Raw genomic sequence first — 26,115 nt, forward strand, 5'->3', positions numbered from 1 at the left:
AACCTTCTGACTCAGAGGTGAGAGCGCTACCACTGAGCCATATTTATAATGGCAACGCCCTATGTAAATGGGTCATGCCTTAATTATAAGCTCCCACCAATTCCAACACTGGAGTAATAGGGTAATAACATACAAACATGCAATAAGCTTGTCCAAAACTCCTTTGCTCGCTAAAATAGAATTCCAAGCAAACACATCAAGCATTCGCGCACTATCACTCGTTATTATCACACGCTATTAACCCACCGTGCAATTTCAAGGCTTATTGATTTTAATTGTTCTGTAATACATTTATCTCTTAGCTTTGAGAAACAAAGTAAGTGCCTCTGTCTCAGCAGGAAAATACATTTCTTTAATGCCATGATCTAATTGAATGGCAGAAAAGGTTGAGGGGCTGAATGGGCTTCTCCTGTTCCTATGTTTCTTAATATTAATTATGACTAGTTAAATTAATTAAAACACATTACTGGCTTTGGTAAACACTGACACTATTATTGGCGGAACTGCTGCTCATTGATTCTGATATTTTGGGTGGGGTCGTTTGATAAATTCACAGTTGCAGCTGACCTTCATTTTAAATTAATTTTTTTATTAATCTAACACTTTGCCAAGTTATGTCCATGACATAAGAGTCACGTTTTCATGAGCCTGTAAGTGAAAAAGGCACTTAACGATTAGGGACTATTTGGTGTATAATGTGTGAATTTTTTCCATTATAAAACTAAAAATAGCTGTCATGGCTGTGAAGAAGTCGCCAGTTTAGCAGCTGCTCGCAAGCACTAGAGTTCTAATTACAATCACAGTGGATCATTACTGTACATAATTACCATAATGCCCTTGCCTCTGTGTGTGTTTGTGTAGCAGGTTAATAACAATAATATCTCATAGTCATGGACATAACTTGGCAAAGTGTTGGATATTTTCCAATGGAACCAGTTGGTTTGTGTATTACAAGAGAGTATAGTTCAGCACTTAGAGATTGCACCTCCTATTCCAACAATAACTTGCACGTACGTAGCACCTTTAATGTAGAAAAACATCCCAAGGCGCTTCACAGAAACGTAATCAGACAACAATCTGCACCGAGCCTAAGAAGGAGGTCTTCGGAGGAGTGGCTAAAAGTTCGGTCAAAGAGGTGGGATTTAAGGAAGGTCTTAAATGAGGAGAGGGAAGTGGAGAGGTTTAGGGAGGGAATTCCAAAGTGTATGACCTGGACGGCTGAAAGCACGGCTGCCAATGATTGGGTGAAGGAAGTGAGGTTACACAAGACTCTAGTGCCTGAGGAATGGAGAGTTCTCAGTGGTCGGGCTGGAGGAGGTTATAGAGATAGGGAGGGGCGAGGTCGGGCTGGGGGAGGTTATAGAGATAGGGAGGGGCGAGGTCGGGCCGGGGGAGGTTATAGAGATAGGGAGGGGCGAGGTCGGGCCGGGGGAGGTTATAGAGATAGGGAGGGGCGAGGCCAGGCTGGGGGAGGTTATAGAGATAGGGAGGGGCGAGGCCAGGCTGGGGGAGGTTATAGAGATAGGGAGGGGCGAGGTCGGGCCGGGGGAGGTTATAGAGATAGGGAGGGGCAAGGCCAGGCTGGGGGAGGTTATAGAGATAGGGAGGGGCGAGGCCAGGCTGGGGGAGGTTATAGAGATAGGGAGGGGGAAGATCATGAAGGGATTTGAACACCAGGATGATAATTTGAAATTTGAGGTGTTGGGGAACTGGGAGCCAATGTAGGTTAGTGAGCAAAAGGGTAACGGGGGAGTGGGACTTGGAATGGGTTACAATACGGATAGAAGAGTTTTGGAAGAGCTGAAGTTTATTGAGAGTAAAGGATGGGAGGCTGGCCAGGAGAGCATTGGAATAGTCAAATTTGAAGGTAAGAAAAGCATGGATGAGGGTTTGGGCAGCAGATGGGCTGAGCCAGGCAATGGTACAGAAGTGGAAGTAGGTGGTCTTTGTTATGGAGACGACATGAGGTTGGAAACTCAGCTCAGAGTCAAAAAGATGCTGTGGTTGTGAACAGTTTAGTTCAAACTGAGACAGTGGCTGAGGAGGGGGATGGAATTGGTGGCGAGGGTACGGAGTTTGTGAGGGGTCAAAGACGATGGCTTCGGTCTTCCCAATGTTTAACTGGAGGAAATTACAGCTCATCCAGGACTGGAGAAGCAGGCTGTTCACAGAGGCCATGGAGGAGTTGCAAGAGGTGGTGGTGAGGTAGAGCTGGGTGTTGTCAGCGTGCATGTGGAACCTGACCCCATATCTGCGGATGCTGTTGCCGAGGGGCAGCATGTAGATGAGAAAGGAGAAGGGCCAGGATAGACGCTTAGGGGGTTCCAGCAGTAACTGTAGAGGGGCAGGAAGTGAAACCGTTGCTGGAGATGCTCCTGCTTTGATTGGATAGGCCAGAGTGGAACTGGCAGTCCCACTGAACTGGACAACAGAGGAGAGGTGTTGGAGGAGGATTGGAGTGGTCGACCGTGTCAAAGGCTGAAGAGAGGTCGAGAAGGTCGAGGAGCGATAACGCACCACAGTCATAGTCACAGAGGGCGTCTTTTGCGAGTTTAGCTGGATTGTTTCCGCTTCCCAGTGATTGTACCACGGAATTGCCTTGACAAGTTAATCTGAACTGAACAGTCCTCTTAAACAAATGGCTATTTCTTCTTAAATAACATTCCATTTTTTTGGAGTGGAATAGAGCTTTAAGTTTTGGTACTCCCGCATAAAAAACTTCAGAACATCACAGTTATAGCCTGTTGCTAAATTACCCATCGGAAACACAGTCACAATTGATAGAAGCAACATGAGTAGTAAAAGTTGGATGATAGAGTTCACTTTAGTGTAACAAGGCTGTTAAAAAATACAGCAAATTCAATTAAGCCTTACATTCAGTTCTATATCAACATTTGAAAGACTTGCCAATTCATCCCACTCCCCTGAATCTTGCTGAAGTAGTGGGAAAAAAGCAGCTAACACTTATATAAAATGAAAAAATATAGTTCTTTTAAATCCACACTCTCAGGGATGATAGTGGGTTAAATATATTATTAAGCCATTTTCAGCTTTCAAGTATCTCCCACAATATCAAAATTAGGAGTTAACGGGGATAATTTTGACTTTGGGTGATAGTGTCAAATGGACGATATCGGAAACAAAATATCCAGGAAACGAAAATCCAGAATATCACATAGAATTAAATAGAATTTACAGCACAGAAACAGGCCATTCTGCCCAACAGGTCTATGCTGGTGTTTATGCTCCACATGAGCCTAAATATATTGATGAAGAGGGAGATCAACAAAGGAATTTTGAGCCAAAATCATCCCAATATACCTCATTTTTCACCTTTGTAATCCATCTTAATTTAATCTCAGGTACCAGTAGGAAATTGCGTTCCTTTAAGGTATTTCTTCCAAGACATTCACTTTTAGGCTATTGGATGATTTTCAACTTGCTGTCCAGGTGTAAAACTAACGTTATAGAAACCGCCCAGTTCTCACTTCCATTGGTTTCTATAACACTGGTCGACCGGTAATACTGGTTTTACATCTGGTCGGCAAGTCGAAAATCTACCCCATTAAGTCATGTGACAACAGACAAATAATAAAGGAGAGTCGTGCGGTCAAGTATTTGCAATGATTTGTCTGGCTCAAAAGCTACTTTAAAATAAGCTCAGCTGTAGCTCAGATCGCCAAGTTTAGTAAAGTAAAGGTAAAACAGTACGTAGTCACAATATAACTTCTTGTATCGAGGCTTATAACACAATTGGGTAACAGAACAGAATCTCAACTATTAATCATAATTAAGATCAACATAGAACATATGAAACTGACGGGCAGGAAAAGACCACCTGGCCCATCAAGCCTGCCCCACACCATGATGGCCAGACCATCATGACTTTACACTTCTTCCCTCCCCCTACCTCTCTCTCACCCCCTCCCCTCTCTCCCCACGCCCCCTCCGCAGCCATTTGATCTCCTGGGAGAGGCAATAAAAAAAGAGAAAAAAAACCCATATTATAACAAGGACATTTTTAAATCTTAATGTCGCAGAAAACCACACTGATGATTTTCAACTGTCAACTTTCTTCATCTTGTGAACTCTTAAAGGGTTTGATCGCCCAAGAGGGTCGGAGAGGAATTTTGCAGTTTTGTTCCCACCCCTGCCCCCAAACAATTGGCCCAGGTTTTTATCTGGTTTTTCGCCTCTCCCAGGAGATTATATTCCCAACTGTGTGTGGGTCTTTTCCTGTTCATCATTTGCGTATGTTTGTAAACGGTTATTAAATTAACCCTAGGGACAAAAGGCATGCTTCTTGCAAAAAGTTTTCAAAGAATAATCCACAAGCCCTTTTTATGACTCAGTGAATGATGGCACTGCCTGGCGTCGCACTGAGCCATACGGGCGAAAAGACCCAGGACTTGACACCAGTTTGTATTGAATCACCTGTGGCTCAATTTTAAAAGGGGGGTGGGATGGCAGCGTTGGGGGGGTGATTAGCGGGCACCAGACCCAGAAGGGAAGTAGGCGGGTTGATGGCAACCCAAATGCAGCCAATTAAAGCCACTTCCGGGCTTCACGCCTGGCGGCCAGCCTGATTGACAGGCAGGCTGCCGACAGGAGCTGCACATCTGAGGGGGGGGGGGCGGAGAAAGAGAGAGAGAGAGAGAGATCTCATCGGCCATTGTGAGAGAGAACGGGGGGGGGGGGAGAGACAAAGATCGGGGGGAGGAGACGTCGGACATTGGTTTCACCAGGCGTGAATCGGAAGCGATGGGAAAGCCGCCCAGGTACAGTCAAAATCTTTTAAACTATTCAATATGCCAAAAATAAACTACCTTAAGTACCTTTAGGAGTCAGCCTTGGCTCAGTGGTAGCATATCTTTTATTTAAAGAAGTAATGTTTGAACTCTCTTTGTGAGATATATAGGTTCGAAGGTCTCAGGTGCGTGAGGTACATTTGCTTGTTTAAATATCGTGCCGCCGGCTTTAATTGCCGGCGGGACTTTTGGGTTCGGGAACGGTGTGCGCACCCAGGTGACTCTGGGTCGGCATGTTCTTCAACGGGTTGGATCTAGGAATCCTGCCCGCTCCGGATTTCTCCCATTTTCTTTGCCCCCCTGCCACCAACACACCTGGACTTTCATTTTAAACTTGAGCCTCCGATGTCAGCTAGGACAGTAGTTGGGTTACAACAACTGGCCTCTGAGTCAGAAGGTTCAAGTCCCACTCCAGGGACTTGAGCACATAATCTAGGCTGACACTCCAGGGCAGTACTGAGGGAGAGCTGCACTGTCGGAGGTGCCGTCATAGGTACCCAATGGGATCGTTAACATACAATGGTACTTGCATATTGTTAACGGAACACTAGGTGGCCCCCTGATGGGAGTAAGGACATTGTCGCAATTACACTCCAAGTCTTCTCTTGTATTACTTTGTTATTCTTTGATGGAATATTCTAGAGGGTCTGGAAATAAAAGCAGATGGTTGTTTTTTTCTTCTTCTTTCTTTTCTCCAGATGGTTGTTACCACACTAATTTGAGTGTTTATTTGGACATAACCTCTCTCAATAGTGCACTGGAAGATCAACTTGGATTATGTGCTTAAGTCTGGGAGTGGGACTCAAATCCACAATGTGCAGGTTCGGAGGTAAGTCCGTTACCAACTCAGTTAACGTTGATGGACCGGAAGGTACACACAGAGCTCCATTTACCTGACCAGAAACCAATGCGGAACTAGCGGTATAACTTAGTGATGCCAGCTGAGCACTGCTGTAAAGCAGGTACTGGTTTAAAGTAGTACCTACAGGACAACAAAGTTATCAGGTTCTGCAAATGCTTCTCTTATTAGAAACATTATTTTGTTTCATCAATACTTTCTAATGAAGTGACACCAGCTTAAAAATACATTTATCTTTAAGAGCTTTATCTGAAGCATTTCTCAGTGCAATTAAATAGTCCCCAACAAAACAAAGGGCACTTTGGAAATGAATGTAATGCACCTGGAGACCGTTGTCAAGGTGACACTTCAGATTGTGGAACTGGCATTTCCCATCCAATTGGAACAAACCGAACCTTTCAGTAAGTCGATGAATTTTATATAGAAGAATAATAATATAGACAAGTTCAGACTTGAAGGACATAATAGAGTGACAGGTAAAACATAAAATTATAATAGCTATAAAAATAACTGCAGCAGAAATGAAAAGGCTTTCTTAAATATAAAGAGTAAAGCACACAGGCCTATTTGGAATTGACTACAGAAGTAAAAGTGCCAAGAGTAATAATGTTATAATCTTGTGCTTATGAAATATAAAGCGGTGATACACAAGTATCACAAGGACAATGACATCATGCCTTCCCTAGAAGAAGATGTTGCCTTGAAAATGGTCTCCAAATTCATGAGTTTCATTCAGAAAAATGACCACTTCAGGAAAATATAGTCCAACGGTGAGAAACCTTGGGCTTGCTGCTACTTTAGTTTTCATTCACTGAGGTTGGTGTGTTAGGATTTTGCTAAAATGTGTCACTGTTTCAAAACATTTCAAGCTAAAATACAAAGGTGCAACAAATCCAGTATCTCCACTCTATATTTACTGTAGCCAGAGGGGGACAATCCGATCTATTCAATAACAACCCAATCAAAAGCTAAACACTTGTCGAATTAGTGAGCCGGAGCACCGTAAAAGAATTTACACATGGCAGTGAAGGCGAGTGAGTCAGTCAGTCGGTCATCAGTCATACGAACCAGATTGTTTATAGACCCCGTCAAGACCTTCCCATCGCATTCTCGCCGTTCATGTCTTCCCATTCACATTCCCGCTATCTCACTTTTAGCCTTTTCCTAAAGAGAGGGATAAGAGCAGAAACCCAATTTATCATACATAGATAGATATATTTTGGAAATGTTATGCTTTACAGTTAATGATACTGGTTATATTGTACAACAACAACTTGCATTTATATAGCGTCTTTAATGGAGTAAAACATCCCAAGATGCTTCACAGGAGTGTAATCAGACAAAAATTGACACCAAACCAAAGAAGGAGACACTAGGACAGGTGACCAAGAACTTGGTCCAAGAGGTAGGTTTTAAGGAGCGTCTTAAAGGAGGAGATTGAGGCAGAGAGGTTTGGGGAGGGAATTCCAAAGCTTAGGGCCTACACGCTGAAGACACGGCCGCCAATGATGGGGTGAAGTGAGTGGGGTGGGGGTGGACAAAAGGCCAGAATTGGAATATGCAGAGATCTCGGAGTGTTGTAGGGCTGGAGGAGGTTACAGAGATAGGGTGGGGGCTAGTCCATGGATGGATTTTAACACAAGGATGCGAATTCGAAAATTGAGGTGTTGCCGGACTGGAAGCCAATGTATATGAGAGAGTACAGGGGTGATGGGTGAATGGGACTTGGTGCGACAGTCCTATGTGTGTACTTATTAAATGATCCTGTCTGGGCAAGATCTTATTCACCACTATATATTTAATGAGCATGTTTGGTTGTACACAACATCGAGGTGGTGATTACCGGATTTATTGGGCTGAAACATGATATTCATGTGAGGGAATAGACAATGGGTTATACTTTTATCCTGGCAAGACAATAATGATGTTGATATTTAGGCAATGAGGAATGTCAAATTGTGCATCCATTGGAGTTTTGCCACATCACTGCTTGCTTTGTTTGTATCTCTCAATTTGCAGTATGTTTAAATACAGCAATGTGCTGAAATATCTCTAGAATTTAGGTCAGCATTTGTAATAGGAGCGGGATTTCCCTTGGAATTGGCCAAGCAGCTGATTTTTGGGGCCTTGGACAGTGTTGCTGCTCTTCTCAGTAGCACTGTTTAATGTTGGAACATCTCAATCAAAACAGCACACTTGATACCATGGCTTTGTCACACATACATATATGTTAGAATTACTGACATAACTCCCACTCTGTACCGCTCCCAAAAAACACACAACTCAGTATTCCCTATAACCTCGAGCTGTACCAGCAGTTCCAATAAAAGGCACAAAAGGGAAACAGCTAAAATTTGAAGTGAACCTTCTTTGTTTACCTAGCAAGTTTGCATTACTTTAATAACCACCCACACAATTGCTATATTTCAACAGTGTGGTATCTGACCCTTTGAGACCTCCCAACATATTCCAAGCTACAAATAGCAAACAGTACAATAATATATAGGTATGTATTGATCCAGGGGGAGAAGTTTCAAAAGGTTTGGTGTTGTTTCTGGCTTGGCTTTAAGTTCAAATCATCCTGTGCTACAAAAAAATTCCTTGTTGGTGAATTCCTGTTTTGAATTCTCAGCACAGTTTAAAATCCGATTACTTGAGCAATCGTTCTGTATAGATTCCCTCCTGGCATTTGACGCTTGTACAGTAACTATTTGTTATATAGTTTTCAACAGTTCTGCGATGTACTTTGGGACTTCTTGGTGGGACAAGGGACTATGGAGTAATTGTGTGATCCAGTGTTCCCACTCGCAGTGACCACATCTTGGAAAATCGGTGTACAGACTGAGTTTTCTATCCATAAAAGTTAATGGACGAGAAATCACAGGGTGCACACTCACAATTTCCCCTAATGTGTTCCGTATGTGCTGGCTGCTCCCAATTTGAGTTCAGCACCGAACATTTGAATGCATCAAATCAGCTGCTGAAGAGCTGACCAGTAAACAACAACTTTAACATCATAAAATGTCCCAAGGCACTTCACAAGAGCGTTATCAAAACTGAGCCACATAGTTATTAGGACAGATGATCAAAAGCTTGGTCAAAGAGGTGGGTCTTAAAGGAGGAGAGAGAGGCGGAGAGGTTTAGGGAGTGAATTCCTGAGCTTAGGGCCCAGGCAGCTGAAGGCACGGCCGCCAATGGTGGAGCCAAGAGGCCGGAATTGGAGGAGCCCAGAGACCTCCAAGGGTTGTAGGGCTGGAGGAGGTTAGAGAGATAGGGAGGGGTGAGGCCATGGAGGGATTTGAAAACAAGGATGATTATTTTAAAATTGAGATGTTGCCGGAAGGAGGTATGAACATTTTATCTGGTGCCCAAACGATAGAAAGATCGGCAGGAAACTGATCGGCGCAACCGATTCGAATCGATCTGCACAAAAAGTAGGAGAGGCAAAGACTTTGTGCCCAAGGCAAAACTGCAGATGTTGGAAATCTGCAACAGAAAATGTTGGTCAGTCAGCATCTGTAGAAAGAAAGGATGAGTCACTGCATGATGTGTGGAGCTTTCATCAGAACTGGAAGAAATTGCAGATTAACAACATTTTTAAAAAGGAACAGAAAGAAGAGTTGGGGGGAGGGAGGAGAGAAAGATCCCATGGCACTATTTCAATGAGCAGGGAGTTCTTCCTGGTGTCCTGACCAATACTCATCCCTCAACCAACATCACTAAAAGAAGAAAGAGATTGTCTGGTCTTTATTACATTGCTGTTTGGGAGCTTGCTGTGCGCAAATTGTCTCTTGCGTTTTCTATATTACAGCAGTGACCACACTTCAAAAGTACTTAATTGGCTATAAAGTGCTTTGGGTGGTCATGAAAGGTGCTATATTAATATAAGTTTGTTCTTTTTCTGGTTCCATGTTAAGGGAAGTAATCCAGCAGTCCCATTCAAGACCTGCTGGAGATCAGATTTTGCTGAATATGGCCATGAGGTTCTAAACCACAGGCCCCTGATTATCATATTCAAGCGCCCTAACGCCAGTTTTAGGCCAGTGCTCTGGGCACTTGGATGTCTTTCGTCAGAGGATTGGGCACGGGCGATCGCGTCCGTAAATCGATGCCTCTTCTCTCTCTTTTATCGATCGGAAAATCTGCCCTGTTAGCTTTCCTGTTCACTCCACAGAAGCTGAATGATCTGTTAAGTGTTTCCAGCATTTTGTGTTTTTCTTTAAGTCTTCTTGCAATTGGATTTTGAAAGCTGTGATTTAAAGCACCATAGGGGAAATATTTTTCAACGATCTTTCAGTGGAGCCCCTGAGGCTAAATTTCTGTGAGTGTTATTCTAAATCATGGGTTGTTTTTATTTACTTCTCCCCATGGCGAAGTGGTGATCACTTGCATCAATTCCACGGTGTTATGATAGGGTGCAGTTCCCCTACAATTTTCTTTTAACTTTGCACCCTATAAAAGGTAATCCTGTATCTTGTGGTCCTATATATCAAACGTATAGCTCTCCACTATCCCATAAACTTTGTCTTGACTTTTAAAACATGCTGTTCTGTGTCCTACAGGTAAAATTAAGTGGCTTGAGGGTAATTTACTGCACTATAAAAGTCTGGGATCAATATTAACAACATAATGAATAGATTGGATAGCCTGAACAACCAGTTTGTTGCATCACCCGGGCAAGTCCTATATCAGGACCTGCTGAGACTGTTTTCCTAATTCCAAAGTCATTTCTCTGCTCCCAGCTGAATTAGGGATTGATCCAATGTCCTCCTGAAGTAGGGTTGCCAAGTCTGGTTGAACTTATTCCTGGAGGTTTCATCATGTGACCCTTTGCCGCCAAATGCATTGCCCCGCCCCCACACTTCCGCCATCGATCATCTGACGGGTCCATCCTCGCGTCACACGGCCTTCCCTACCGATCAACAGCCTTTTTCTCCCCCCACCCTTTTTATAACTAATAAATGAAAACAAAAACACACAATTGTTTTAACCCCCCCCCCCCCCCCCAGCCATGGTTTTTCTCCTGGATTTGCTCGCAGCAGTGACCAGGAGATTAATCTTTAATTCCTCAAGACTTCAGGACAACCCTGGAGGGTTAGCAACTTACAGGCTCCAACTGAGGCAATACTTACTGCGCTAGATGGTAGTCCATCCCATAAACTAGTAACGCTGAGTGAGAAATAATTCTTGAAATTGAAATTAGTGGCTTTTTTAAAAAAAAAGTATAATCCCTTGGTTTTGATTAGCAATAGCTCGCTCTATCTTATTGATTCCCATCATTATTTTACAAGACATTAATGTTGTACCTTCAATTTAATTGTTTTTTTCCAATGAGAAAGTTTCACCTCCTAGGTTGCTCTTCATAACTTCATTACGTAAATCGAGGCATCATCTTTGATCCTTTTTGAATCCTTTCCACGAATTCCGTATCTTTTTTTTTAAAGTACGATAACCATAACTGTACCTATTGCTCCATACCATGATTGGTAGTCCAAGGAAATAAGACGACCGTGCTCAAGGCACCCCCGAACATTTTACATTGCTTTGCCGATATTGCCCTACAGTGTGAGCACACTTTTTGGAAATTTGGTCAAAAAATCACACTCTAAAACTCACTTTGTTAAACAATCCTACTTCATTCTGGAACATAGAGAGGGCCAATATTTTATTATCTCATTTCTTAATATTAAATGTCAGCTGCACGGTTGTGAAATCTCTATAGAGCTATTTAAATGTTAGCCTTTTCCTTCAAACAACCTGGGCAGTTGGCATTCTCTGCACACCTACACATTCCATCCATTATACCATCTTCCAGGATTTGCCCAAATATTGTGAACCCAGAGCCAATCCCTCAGGGGCCCTGCAGGTCACAGCTGTACAGCTGCCACTGTTGAACAATGCACTTTGTTTCCTGTGTTTAGCTAATTTATTTTTCCAATTTGCTACTTTATCCCAAGAGCTTCCACTATAGCTGCAAGCCTCCTGTATAGACTTGACTGCTCTTTCATGACCTTTGCATGCTAGGAGTTTCTGCCTTTTGCTCCTATTCAATTCACTAGAGTTGCTTCTTTTGTAAGAGACTTTAATAATTTCCTTGCTGCCAATATCAAACTAACAGCTCTATAAATCCCTAGATCTTGCTTTTGATTTTTTAAAAAAAAAATGGAACAGCATTAGATTTCCCAATTGTTTGACATCATCCCTGCACTTGTAATGTAGAGAATTTAAAACATTTTAACAGTGACTACACTTCAAAAGTATTTAATTGATTATAAAGCACTTTGGGACAACTTGAGGTCATGGGAGGCACTATATAAATGCAAGTTCCTTCTTTTTCTTTAAAAACATTTAGCCATATCTCCCCTACTTCTAGACTCCTGTCTCCTTACTCTTGTTTAAGCAGTCTGGTTCTTTTTCAATAAATGTAATTTTTAATCTCTATTCCCTATTTGATGCAGTCCCCACCCCAACTATCGGCAGAGAATACTATCATTTTTTATAAAGTTGGAATTGGTTTTGTTACATAGAATCATAGAAGTTTACAACATGGAAACAGGCCCTTCAGCCCAACATGTCCATGTCGCCCAGTTTATACCACTAAGCTAGTCCCAATTGCCTGCACTTGGTCCATATCCCTCTATACCCATCTTACCCATGTAACTGTCCAAATGCTTTTTAAAAGACAAAATTGTACCCGCCTCTACTACTGCCTCTGGCAGCTCGTTCCAGACACTCACCACCCTTTGAGTGAAAAAATTGCCCCTCTGGACCCTTTTGTATCTCTCCCCTCTCACCTTAAATCTATGTCCCCTCGTTATAGACTCCCCTACCTTTGGGAAAAGATTTTGACTATCTACCTTATCTATGCCCCTCATTATTTTATAGACTTGTATAAGATCACCCCTCAACCTCCTACTCTCCAGGGAAAAAAGTCCCAGTCTATCTAACCTCTCCCTATAAGTCAAACCATCAAGTCCTGGTAGCATCCTAGTAAATCTTTTCTGCACTCTTTCTAGTTTAATAATATCCTTTCTATAATAGGGTGACCAGAACTGTACACAGTATTCCAAGTGTGGCCTAACTAATGTCTTGTACAACTTCAACAAGACATCCCAACTCCTGTATTCGATGTTCTGACCAATGAAACCAAGCAAGCTGAATGCCTTCTTCACCACCCTATCCACCTGTGACTCCACTTTCAAGGAGCTATGAACCTGTACTCCTAGATCTCTTTGTTCTATAACTCTCCCCAACGCCCTACCATTAACGGAGTAGGTCCTGGCCCGATTCGATCTCCCAAAATGCATCACCTCACATTTATCTAAATTAAACTCCATCTGCCATTCATCGGCCCACTGGCCCAATTTATCAAGATCCCGTTGCAATCCTAGATAACCTTCTTCACTGTCCACAATGCCACCAATCTTGGTGTCATCTGCAAACTTACTAACCATGCCTCCTAAATTCTCATCCAAATCATTAATATAAATAACAAATAACAGCGGACCCAGCACCGATCCCTGAGGCACACCGCTGGTCACAGGCCTCCAATTTGAAAAACAACCCTCGACAACCACCCTCTGTCTTCTGTCGTCAAGCCAATGTTGTATCCAATTGGCTACCTCACCTTGGATCCCGTGAGATTTAACCTTATGTAACAACCTACCATGCGGTACCTTGTCAAAGGCTTTGCTAAAGTCCATGTAGACCACGTCTACTGCACAGCCCTCATCTATCTTCTTGGTTACCCCTTCAAAAAACTCAATCAAATTCGTGAGACATGATTTTCCTCTCACAAAACCATGCTGACTGTTCCTAATCAGTCCCTGCCTCTCCAAATGCCCGTAGATCCTGTCTCTCAGAATACCCTCTAACAACTTCCCCACTCCAGATGTCAGGCTCACCGGTCTGTAGTTCCCAGGCTTTTCCCTGCCGCCCTTCTTAAACAAAGGCACAACATTTGCTACCCTCCAATCTTCAGGCACCTCACCTGTAGCGGTGGATGATTCAAATATCTCTGCTAGGGGACCCGCAATTTCCTCCCTAACCTCCCATAACGTCCTGGGATACATTTCATCAGGTCCCGGAGATTTATCTACCTTGATGCGCGTTAAGACTTCCAGCACCTCCCTCTCTGTAATATGTACACTCCTCAAGACATCACTATTTATTTCCCCAAGTTCCCTAACATCCATGCCTTTCTCAACCGTAAATACCGATGCGAAATATTCATTTAGGATCTCACCCATCTCTTGTGGTTCCGCACATAGATGACCTTGTTGATCCTTCAGAGGCCCTACTTTCTCCCTAGTTACTCTTTTGCCCTTTATGTATTTGTAGAAGCTCTTTGGATTCACCTTTGCCTTATCTGCCAAAGCAATCTCATGTCCCCTTTTTGCCCTCCTGATTTCTCTCTTAACTCTACTCCGGCAATCTCTATACTCTTCAAGGGATCCACTTGATCCCAGCTGCCTATGCATGTCATATGCCTCCTTCTTCTTTCTGACTAGGGTCTCAATCTCCCGAGTCATCCAAAGTTCCCTACTTCTACCATTACATCTTTCATATTATCTTCCTTTCTGCTCTCTCATCTTGATTATATTTTAGAGCGTTCACTTGTTCGTTAATACTTTACAGGTGGAGTCAGAAAATTGCTGTGTCACTGTTTCCTGTCGGTAGAGAGGAGCTACTCGTGGGGGTGGGGGGGGGAAGAAAGAGAGAGGCCACATTGGACATTGGAAGGGGAGGTGGGTTCAGGCAGCATCAGTTTTAAGGTATGTTTGTTAACATTTTTTTAACAATGGAAAATGTCATTTTATTTTTAGTATATTTTTGCCTGATCTGGTCCTTCCCGCTGCTTTCACTGGGCACGAATCGAAAGCCACCCACGGTCATTTAAGTGTCCAATATACAAAATACCTTTTTTGTACCTTTTTTTAACGAGGTACATTGCCCCTGTCAGTAGCAGCACACCAGATTTAAATGAGGGTGGGACTTTCTGGTGTCTGCTGTGTGCACATGCACTGATTTTGCCTGAGTCTAATGCAAAAATGGGCAGGTTCTAGCCAGGGTGTCTGCGTGCTCCCAAAAAGTCTTTTTTTTTCTGCCCTCCCCAACCCACCCGATCTTGGTTAAAATTGAGCCCATCATCTCATTGCTGTTTGTGGGATCTTGCTGTGCACAAATTGACTGCTGCGTTTCCCTATTACAACAGTGACTACACTTCAAAAATTACTTAGTTGGCTGTAAAGTACTTTGAGATGTCCTGAGGCCATGAAAAGCACTATATAAACGCAAGTTCTCGCTCTCTCAGCATGGTGTAGTCCAAAGTGTTGTCAGCAGCTTTGAGTAGGAAGATACTAACTCTTGTAACAGCATAACATGAAGGTTTCTGGGTGCACATGCTTTCTGGTCTGATGGATGCTGTGGAAGAGGAGACAGCAATAGGTCAAATATTTCTCTCTCTATTTATCCATCAATCAAGCAGTGGCTTTTTTTTAGTATTCAATGAAAATTGTTCTGCGTATTCAGTTGTTAGAGGTCTAGGTATAATGTGAGGGTATTCAAGGATGGGGCAATAACTCACTGTATTAAGATGAATTTCAATTTCAGGGTGTGTTTACTGAGGCTTTCGATGATTAAAATACCTGCATCCTATATGATTAGAAACTAACATTTCTTAATGTACAAACTTACCCTATGCCTCAATTCTCGCAAATTATATTAATAGGGACTTTGCTTGTATGTACAGATTGAACATGCTGCTTTGATTACCTGTGGCAATGGTAATTACCCACATGCAGAGATTTTCAGATTAAGGGAACAGAGTTAAGACTCTTCTGTATTTTGCCCATAAGGTTCACTGTCAGGGTCAAAATGTATTCACTGTATACAAGATGTGACAACTTTCAGAAATTAGACTTCTGTTTAAAATAGCTTGCAATTAGCTTCACATCGTTCCATATATAGCTGCCCCCACCAGAGCATTGTTCTCTGATTCCAAACCAATTAGATTGTGGTTTCAGTGTTGTATTTTATTCCGATGCTTGTGTGTATATGCACAAAATGTACATAAATAGGACACCTCAGATTTCAGAAGTTAAATTGAAATGTCGTGTGAGAAAGATTTAGAAAGGTATTGAGTGAGAAGCATAAAATTGTTCTGTGGGTTCCCTATTTCATCTGTGCATAGCTCATAAATTGTTTAGTGAATTAACTGATGATGTTTGATGTCCATTGTAAGGTTATCAGTACTGTTCTGCCTGGTTTTGAAGATAACTGGATCCGATCAGAGTTTGTAAGTCCCAGTTATTATCCTGAGATTTGACGGAGCAGCTTTGTAAGGCTGGTCGATCAGTTTGCCCTTGAATGAAGAATATGGTGTTGGTGCCATAATTTACATAGATGTAGAGAAAGAACAATTGGATTAAAAAAATTAAAGGAAGCTGTCAAAGAAATTTGGAAGAAAGACTAATTTATTATGTTATACCTGTGTCATTATAGAAAATGCAACATTGATTTGTTTAAATCAAAGATCTCATTTCCTAATGTTCATCAAACTGATGGGCACTGCCATCTATAAAGCTCTGGTTAGACCCCATTTAGAGCATTGTGTTCAGTTCTGGGCACCGCATCTTAGGAAGGATTTATTCACCTTGGAGAAGGTGCAGTGCAGATTCACCAGGATGATACTGGGGTTAAATTATGAGGACAGGTTGCATAGAGTAGGCTTGTATTCACTTGAATATAGATGATTAAGGGGTGATCTAATTGAGGTATTCAAGATGATTAAAGGAATTGATTGGGTCGATAGAGAGAAACTATTTCCTCTGGTGGGAGAGTCCAGAACAAGGGGGCATAACCTTAAAATTAGAGCTAGGCCGTTCAGGGGTGATGTCTGGAAGCACTTCTTCACACAAAGGGGAGTGGAAATCTGGAACACTCTTCCCCCAAACAGCTGAGGCTGGGGGTCAATTGAAAATGGCAAAACTGACATGGTAGATTTTTGTTGGGCAAAGGTATTAAATGTTACAGAACAATGGCCGGTAAATGGAGTTAAGATACAGATCAGCCATGATCTAATTGAATGGCGGAGCAGGATTGAAAGGCCTACTCCTGTTCCCTTTGGTGCCGAGCTCACAGTTTGCTCTATTGCCACTACATTCTGGGCTCCGATCACCAGTGTTTCTGGAGGTGGAGTGAAACTGAAGAGTTAAATATTGACAAAAATGGGGGGGGAAAAAATGCTACAGAATTATTTTCGAAAAAGATTCACTTTAAGAAACGCTGCTGGCCAATTGCAAGCATGAAAGAGCAGATGTTCATTGTTCTGTCTGCGGCCAAGAGCTTTTCAGTAAGTGTGATCAACGCTGAGCTCTCTACTCCTGAGATTGAATTGGAAGAATGTCAGTGGAGGATCTTGAGAGATACCAGGAAATCTCCCTTGCCATTGCTTAGGTTAAAGTGGAGGATACACTGTTTTACAATAACACGAGCATCATACCATGTGGCTCCTAATGTAGCATTCAGTGGCTAAGGTGGAGCTACTTTTAACCCGGCCTGTCCCTTTAATTTCCTCTGGTGCACAGTGCTTAATGCAGTTGTTTGAATTGCCCATGTGTGCTATTTTAGTTATTTCAGACAGGTAAATGGCTGCACTGAAGTAGCACATGGAAGGAATTGTGCACATTAACCGCTGTGCACCAGAGGAAATTTACCCCCCCCCCCCCCCTTCCATGTGTTTTATCCTTTTCATCCTATTATATTACACTTTTTTGGGGAAGTAATAACTTCCATCCTTCAAGTTGTCAGCAGTTACATGTCACAATATTACACAGGGGTACCATACCGTCCCTGAGAGGAAAGAGTGTCAGTCTTTTGGAACAGGAGTGCCCAAGACTTTTGCTTTGTGAGATGCTTAGGTGCATATCATGGACCCACGGATGGCCATATATAATATTTAAATCCATGTTCTTATTGGTTGTTCACCAGAAGTAATTGGGGAAAGATATCACTGTGTAAATGCCCCAAGAATGCATTCAGTTTTGTTCAGGATCACCTAAGCAGAGGATGATCTCAGCCATTCCAACTGCTCCTGAATTAAGATTACCCTGCCTGCTCCCAAATTGTCCCATATTCGAGACTGCTCCAATTTTTTGTCTTGGTTTGACCCCCATCTACAACAGAAAATAGTCGCACATATATGCAGAATAAAAATCAGATGTCTTTGATGCAAACTGATCCATGTACCTGTTCAAACATACAGCGTGTGGAAGCTTTTTAGATGACAGCAAAGGTGGGGGGGAAAATGACCAGGAATATTAACGGCATCGGGGAAGTTGGGATGTCTGCCTTGTTATAATGTGAATATAACCACAAATGAATAGCAGCCAATTTGCAAACATGAGCAACAGAATTGAAGACAAGGAAACTAATGCTACACAAAAGCCAGAAGCGAGTCTAATTCCAGGCATGAATCACCTTAAACCCAACGAAGATAAAAGGAGACAGCAGAATGGAAATCTAAAAGGATAAGATGGGCAACTGTCGAGGAGCAAGCTTTTAGAGTGTTTTAAAGCACAATCAAAGAGTGGATACTTATGTCTAATTCTTAATTTAAAACACGGGATTGTCAGCTCCATTATGCTGATTGCATTTCGATAAAACCACCGCTGCAATTCACATAAATGTTGTGCATTTTTAATATTTGAAAGATTTAGCACGGGTCTGTGCGAGGACAGGGCCAGTGTGCCTAGAGCAGTTTTCCTAACAACTGTGATTAGGTTCAGCTTCACTGCTTTAGAGCATATTAAAGGCAAAGTCTCGCCACTAAACCTCTGTCAGAAACCTGACTCTCAAAAAAATATATATATAATAACCTCCTTGACTTTCTATAATTTTGCCCATTTGAAACTGGGGAAAAGGTGATATTAAACATGAAATCTATGGGCCAATTTTGTTCCTCTATTTCTCCCACCCCACCTTGACATGACATGAATCTGCCACGACTTCAGACCATTAGCCTAGGGCAGATGCTCCTCCAGCACAGAACTGTATGCTGGCAAGGGCTCATATATTTATAGATGGAGGTAGACATCCAACTGCTGTTGCAGACCTGAGAGGCTTGGAGCAATGGTAATGGCCGCTGTCTGTGGGATGCTGGAGGCTGCTGTTTTTTTAAAAAAAAACAATAGCTAGAAGACCTTTTTTTAAATTTTGAATGGTGTGCAGTACCTGTAGATGAAAGGTGCTTAACTTTCTCTGTGCTCCATCTTGTTGCTTGTCCTTCTCTGATCCTCCAATCTGAGAGGCTGGGCACAGGATCGAATTTCTTGTGGGACCTTGCTGTTCACAAATTGGCTGTCACGTTTCCTACATTACAGCATTGACTACACTCAAAGTACTTTCTTGGCTGTAAATTGGGAAGTTCTGAGGTCGTGAAAGGTGTGATTATAAATGTGCAACTTCTTCAGAGGTGAAGAATCTCATTTGCTGCTTGTCGAAGTATTAAATTCAGATTGTTATGCCTGCACTGTGATTCAGTGAGATTGGGGCAAATTCATACTCTACCAATTAAACTTGGAGCAAATCATTGCCAAGTTCGCTTCAGGCTTGGCAGCACGGTTCACAGTCTCCTTCAACACCCAATCTGAGCTTGTCGAGACTTCTTTCACGATGACGTTGTGACATCCCGACAACTGGCTCAAGTGCACCAGCTGTTCCTTTCAATTGGCACAAAGATTTTTTTCTAATGTTAGGATAACCCATTGAAGAATTATTTCAGGTATGTTTAAAATGTTTCCCTCCCCAATCCTGTTGAACATTGCTTCTTGAGACCTGAGCTGCAGAAGCCCAATCTTTACACTGCCGTCTGGGATCAGTTTGGACCTGCAACCACCAGGTACTAGAGTAGACACTCTGACCTGGAGGTCGAATCAATTGCCACACACCCTGTTTACGCACATCTTTAATGTTGTTGTAAAGTGAGAACGTAGCCACGATGGATAAGATGGTGCTTGACTGTACCTTAAAGTTCCCAAGCAATGGGTGTTGCATGCTGCTAACAGAAAGATGTTGGTGATTTCAAACCCCAAGAATGAGTGGATTGGGGGCGAGTGTGAGTTGAAAATAGTTGTTTTCTTGGATCGCAACCGCAAAATTTTCCGACCCTGTACTATTCCACACCAAAGTTAAACCCGGAAATAAAGCTGGCTTGTGGTCGCGACCCAAAAAAACAACTATTTTCAACTCCCACCCGCCCCCAACCAACCTGTTCTTGCGGTTTAAAATCACCCTTGTTATGTTCCCCTGCATTTATACATTGCGCTGTTCATACAAAGCATTACTCTATTAAGGGTCCCAAAAAGGTGGGTAGCACTCTCCTCTCTCATCACAAGGTTGTGGGTTCAAATCCCACTCCAGAGACTTCAACACACAATCCAGGCTGACACTCCAGTGCAGAACTGAGGGAGTGCTGCAATATCTGAGATGCCATCTTTAGATGAGACGTTTGCCCTCAAGTGGACTTTAAAGATCTCATGGCAATATTGGAAGAAGAGCAGAGGAGTTCTCCCCGGAGCCCTGGCCAATATTTATCCCTCAACCAACATCACTAAAACAGATTATCTGGTCATTATCACATTGCTGTTTGTGGGATCTTGCTGTGCGCAGCAAAGCGCTTTGGGCCATCCTGAGGTCATGAAAGGCGTTATATAAATGAAGCCTGTCTTTCTTTTGTATCGCACTTTTCTTTCCAAACAGTCTCACCTCAGTTTGACTGACATATTGTTAGTAATGGTTATGAGATCAATTGCTGCAGATACAATGATTAAAAGAATTGAACTGATGTATTTCATAATCTGGCTTTTTGAATTTATCCTATTTTCAATTATGCAAAAAGAAAATGAACTGCTTTTTAATTAAAAGGAACTCCATTTGTCTGAATGAGGTACTGCCTTAGAAGAATATGGAGCAATCTTTAAATGAGTTCATTAATTGACTGAAGTAGTTTTAAACTAGTAATGGGTGATACCATCTACTTGAAGATATTTTGAGAGAGGTCTTTGCTCTCTGTACATCTTTCTCCAGTTAAAACATGCCATTCATGCTCTTTCTTTATCTCTAATCAGAACCAATTTTGTTTGGAATTGTGACAAGACCCTCAAGTGTTTTCAAATGACTGAAACGTCTTTCTTTTATGTGGCTGTTTGCTTTCATTTTGGAAATAATTAACTGTTGCTTCCTGTGAATTCCTTAATGTAAAATCCATCGCTGGATTTTATACAGTTTCTGTCGATCGTCTGTTGGTTTGATTAGCCAGTAACATTTTATGATTTGTTCGACTTGATTTTAGTTATATGCAGACCTATTTTTAGAAATGAGGGGGGGAAAATTTTTTTGCATGTAATGGGAGGAACAGGTGACTTCAGATCAATGGTTCCCAAAGTTCTCCACTGGGGGGGTTTTCATTGTCGTGTCATGTCTGTTGTAGACTTATTGATAGAGATTGATTACAATGATTAGTCAGTAACTCTATTATCATTGTTGTATCATGCCAGGATGGTAGAAGGCAAACTAGATGGACTTTGGTCTTTTTTCCCCTCTAGTAATTCCTATGGTCCCAATGTGGATTACTTGTCGTGCATGGTTTTGGGGGGGTCCAGTGTGCAGATTTCAAATTAACCTGAGACTCCCTATTTCTCTAAATTGTATCCCATCCTCATTCGTTACTAAGAATGAAGGGAGAGGTTCAGAAAAATGTCCAACAAGAAACAATGGTGGAAGCAGAATCCGTAATAGCTTTTGAAAAAGTAGCGGATAAATATTTGAAAAAGATCAAATTTAAAATGGGGAAAGGGGTATGGGACTAAGTGGATAGTTCTTTGAGAGAGCTGACACAGGCAGAAGTCCTCCTTCTGTGCTGTAAAATTCTGATTTGATTCTAGCACATACCATGGAGATATCTGGTTCTGTGTCGTGGAGGTGTAGCCTGGAAGCCCTGAGCTGAGGTGAACAAAATTGACTCATTAACTCTTCTGGTCTCAAAGGGAGCTTCCCTGTATCATCTCCACTGATAAAACTGCTTCCAAGTAGCTCAGTTTTCTCATTTGTGCCATAAATTCCCAGTCCATTCAAGACTCGAATACTGCACTCACTTCGAGGAGGCTCCTTCTTCTGCATGCCAGGCTAGGATATTAAAGGGAAAAATGATGTCTGGAAGGCAACCTTACCTTTCATCTCCAATCCTTTTGTTCTTTTATTGACGATACTAAAAGAATTAGCACCTTTTGCAACCTCAGGACATCCCAAAGTGCTTCACAGGCAATAAAGTACTTTTGAAGTGTAGTCACTGTTGTAATCTAGAGAAACACAGCAGTCAATATGCACCCAGCAAGATCCTATGAACAGCAATGAGATAAATGACCAGATAATCTGTTTTCATGATATTGATTGAGGGATAAATTTTGGACAAGCAGAAAGACTATCATCAAGAGCAAAATCGATGTCCTTTCGGACTGCTGATTACACTGAAATTCGTGTTTTTTTTTTCTGTTCTGGCATTGGGTGAAGGGGACTGTAATAGCTGATCCTCGAGAGTTAATGTATCATGAAGTTTGTATCTAAATGGCGTATAGTCAGACAGCAAGAATTTGTAACTATCTCCAGATACTGCCGAGATTTAAATGAAGGTTTTGTTAGGCACATGGCTGTGGTACAAATCTGACTATAGCTGTACTATTTGGGCACGTCACACAGCAGTATGATAAACAAGCAATTGCATGTGTGGTTATAAATATCCGGAGATTGTTCATGTTCTCATAATGGCACGCCATCCATTGATATTAGCGTTACAAGTCGGTAGGGGAAGGGAAAACCTATCGATTTTGACAGTGGCTTTCAATTTGGCAAATTTTCATCATTAAGCATGCTGGCATATAGAACGATATGGACATCTGTCTTTTGAGCATTTATCAATTTTGTGACATGCTTTGGCTGCAGTCTAATTATATAAACACTAGACGTTACATCAATCCTTGTCTCGCCTCCCACTGGTACTTTGAGTAATTTGTAATATTTGGCTGCACAGTCACTCATCAGCTCTTGGCATAAATCTGGACTCCAATGAACAGTATTACAGGTGAAATGAGTGTCATGGGGCAGGTTTGTCATTGAGTTGTAAATGGTTTACAGCAGCAGTGTCCAAAAGTGCATTCTGCTGCATTGTGGGCTGCACATATTGTCAGAGCAGGGATAATCCAAGAAATGGGCAGTGACAAAATAGTCACAGGAAAACTTACAATGAGGGTAGTCATAAGAAACTCTGCAGTCAGGGTGTCTATGGTCAGCGATGCTCATAATATGGCTCGAGGGTATGGGGACATTTGCAGCCTGTCTTTCACCTATGGCTGCTAGAACTGTTGCTGCTGCATCAGAGCTGTCATTAATGGAACAATCCGAGCAGTGAGATTTTCTGTTGCCAGCTGTATGATTGAGGCATCCAATCATACTGAAAAGATAAACATGGCTATAATTGGCAAGCTGTCACTAGACATGACCAGGTTGCATTCATGTATCTTGCTTTTCTTCTTCTTGCTTGTTTTCAGTTGTTTTCCATACTTCTTTTTCTCTTCATAGTGTCACTGACTGTGGGATTTGCAAGTGTTTAGTTTCTTGCTTTCGCTCAATCTATAGTTTTAATAGAGGATGTTCACTATAGCTAAGAATGCTGGGTTAGTACTGCCTCCATGATCTCTTGCTTACACTCCATATCCTGTGTATTTGATAGTACGGATGGGCAGTTTGATGCAGTGGTGGGGTGAACGGACATCAATAAATGTCATTACAGTGCAGTGATCATATCAATGTCAGTGGCCATTCTATCACACTTTTTAAAAAAAAGAATATGGGAGTGGATGGATGGTGTCCTGGGGGGAAAAAAAAAAGTCACAAAACGGTAGAGTGAAAGGAGTGCCCTGATCGAAAGAATGATTCTTCATTCTTGGCGACATATTGCTGTTTTTCACATTTGAGCCTGGAGGTTGACTTTGTTCATTGAGAATCACCTTTTGAGCCTCGCTCTGATCTCGGCCAACATTCGCACATGTAAACGTCCACCAAATGTTCCACTCCCTGGATTGTTGAAGCCAATTGTGGAGCAAGGGATATGAATGGAGGCAGAAAATGGGAGGTGGGGGAAAGCCTGCCCTCCTCAGAGGGTAGGTGCACTTAAAAGACAAACAAAAAAAATGATCTGCAAATGAAGGTGTCATCAACACACACAGGCTGCAGTGACAGATGTTACATACACCAATCCTCCATTTTGAGTCTTATGCAGTTCACTGTCCTGCTCACCCTTTTTATTTTCCAGAAGAAATTGCTTCTCTCTCACATTCCGGTTTATGCCCAAACCCATACTAGACAAGAGTTTCAATAAATTAGCAGTCAGCTGGTTGGGCGTTGCAGACTGACAGTTTGATTAAAGAGAAGAGCAGCAAGTTCAAGTTCAGTTATAGTAAACACGTGACTTGACTCGAAATGGCTGTGGTTTTGACATTGATTCAAAGACTCCCTAATCTGAAGACAGTGTGGTACGTCCTTTGTCGGGTTGGGAGGTTGGCCTGAACTAAGTGTGAGTGTCTCTCAAAAAAAAAAGCCTTTCCTGCAACAAAATGGAATGAACACTTTAAGAAGCGTATTTAATAGAATTAGTCAGGGTATAAACATAGAAATAAATCCTCCAGCTGCTGCTTATCGACAACCAAAAATGTTCAATTAGTTACGTGGTGGGAAGTTTCAAAGTTTTGATTTTTCACTCTGAATAGGGTATACCCATCAGAACATAATGAGTTACAGAAAGCAAGTGATCACATCAGTAAAATGGAATATATGTTTGTTGACATCCACAAACTGTACTTGGCAACCAACCTCTAGAACCTCACTCATCCTGAAGTCAGTGTTTTCATAACGAAAGGGTATATAATTTGGGGGTGGGGGAAGGGAAAGAGAAAGTTTATTTTCTCCTGCAAGAAAGAGTGAATAATATTCATATTTCTGTTGGAATGAGACATCTGTCAATGGATAATTCAGAATACGAGGAGCTAACTTGTGTAGCCGTAGGCCAATGACTACAGGTGATGCAAGATCATGTTTACAGTTCTTTTTATTGAACGAGGTTCAGTGCCCAGTGTACAAGACACCACTGAGTTTGAAAAGAGTTGGGGTGAGGGTAAGAAAAGTTTAGAAGTAGGTATTAGGCTATACCAAGATTGGGCTTTAAAAACTTGCACATTATAGGAGGAAATTAAGGAATTGCACAATTATGAGGTCATGGGAAAGAATGAGTCTTGATTTCAACAATGTGAGGATTCGGAGGGAAAAGGAAATGCATATGTTGGTGTATATGGAACTAAGGATGAATAAAAGAGGGACGTTCATAGATGTATTGGTAAAACCGAGAAGGAAAAGAAAATATACAATGGCTACATAATTGGTTGACCAATAGAATCCAGAGGGTGGTGGTCCATGGATTGTCATCAGCCTGGGAAAATGTTACGAGTCTGGCCCCACGGGGTCTGTTTTGGGACCTCTTGTTAATATCTTCAATGATCTGGATGTCGGAGTCACAAGCACAGTGGCTAAATGAGCAGATGAATCAAAGCTAATGAGGGTGGTAGACGCTAAAGCTGAACAGGATAAGCTACAGGAGGATTTGACGATACTTGGGGAATAGGGCAAACAGGTGGCAGGCGAAATTAAATGATAAATGAGAAGTGCCTCTCATGGGAACAAAAAATCCAGGAAGGGATTATTACTTAAATGAACAGAAAATAATGTGTGTGTAAATTGAGAGATTTGAATGAACCAGAGGTCATGGCCTGCGCTTGAAGGGGAGGTAAATTCGAAATTAATCTGGAACCATTATTTCAATGAGCAAGTGATAAATCTGTGGATCAGACTTCCTGGGGAGATGGTGGAAGCAGTTAGTATTGATTCATTTAAATACAAATTAGATCGCTTTCTTTCAGAAAATATGTTGGGATACAATGAATGAATAATTTGGGACATGACGTATGATGAGTGTAGCACGCTTGGGAGGAACAGGTGATTTTGGACCTATTGGGACCCAAAGCTTCCCGTCACTGGGGGTTTCCTCATGTCTGGGTCTGTTGTAGACCAATTGATAGAGATTTATTAGTCAACAACTCATTATCATTTTATCAAGTGACTACCTGGATTGTGGAAGGCACGCTAGATGGACTTTGGTCTTTTTTCCTCTAGTAATTCTTACTTTCCTGTTCAATAGAAAGTGAGATTGAGACTAGGGATGAAAGAAGGTTCACCTATTCAACAGCAAATTTTTCCTTGCGTCCTATGCAGAAGTTTTGAGACAGCAGTGCAATACCAGCAACCACTCCTGGCACAAATGAAGATCCGATGTTCTGAATATTT

The 26,115-nt window shown here is 42.0% G+C and overlaps 1 long non-coding RNA gene across 1 annotated transcript in view; it reads left to right on the plus strand.

Annotated features, from left to right (window-relative positions):
• The first annotated feature begins 5,554 nt into the window (after window positions 1–5,554).
• Window positions 5,555–26,115, plus strand: part of LOC137304649 (uncharacterized) — a 142,004-nt gene continuing 121,443 nt past the window's right edge. The window contains exon 1 of the long non-coding RNA XR_010958599.1: window positions 5,555–5,637. This is a non-coding gene — a long non-coding RNA (uncharacterized lncRNA). The remainder of the gene's footprint in view (window positions 5,638–26,115) is intronic.

The sequence above is a fragment of the Heptranchias perlo genome, chromosome 38 (genome assembly GCF_035084215.1).
Source record: "Heptranchias perlo isolate sHepPer1 chromosome 38, sHepPer1.hap1, whole genome shotgun sequence".
NCBI lineage: Eukaryota > Metazoa > Chordata > Chondrichthyes > Hexanchiformes > Hexanchidae > Heptranchias > Heptranchias perlo.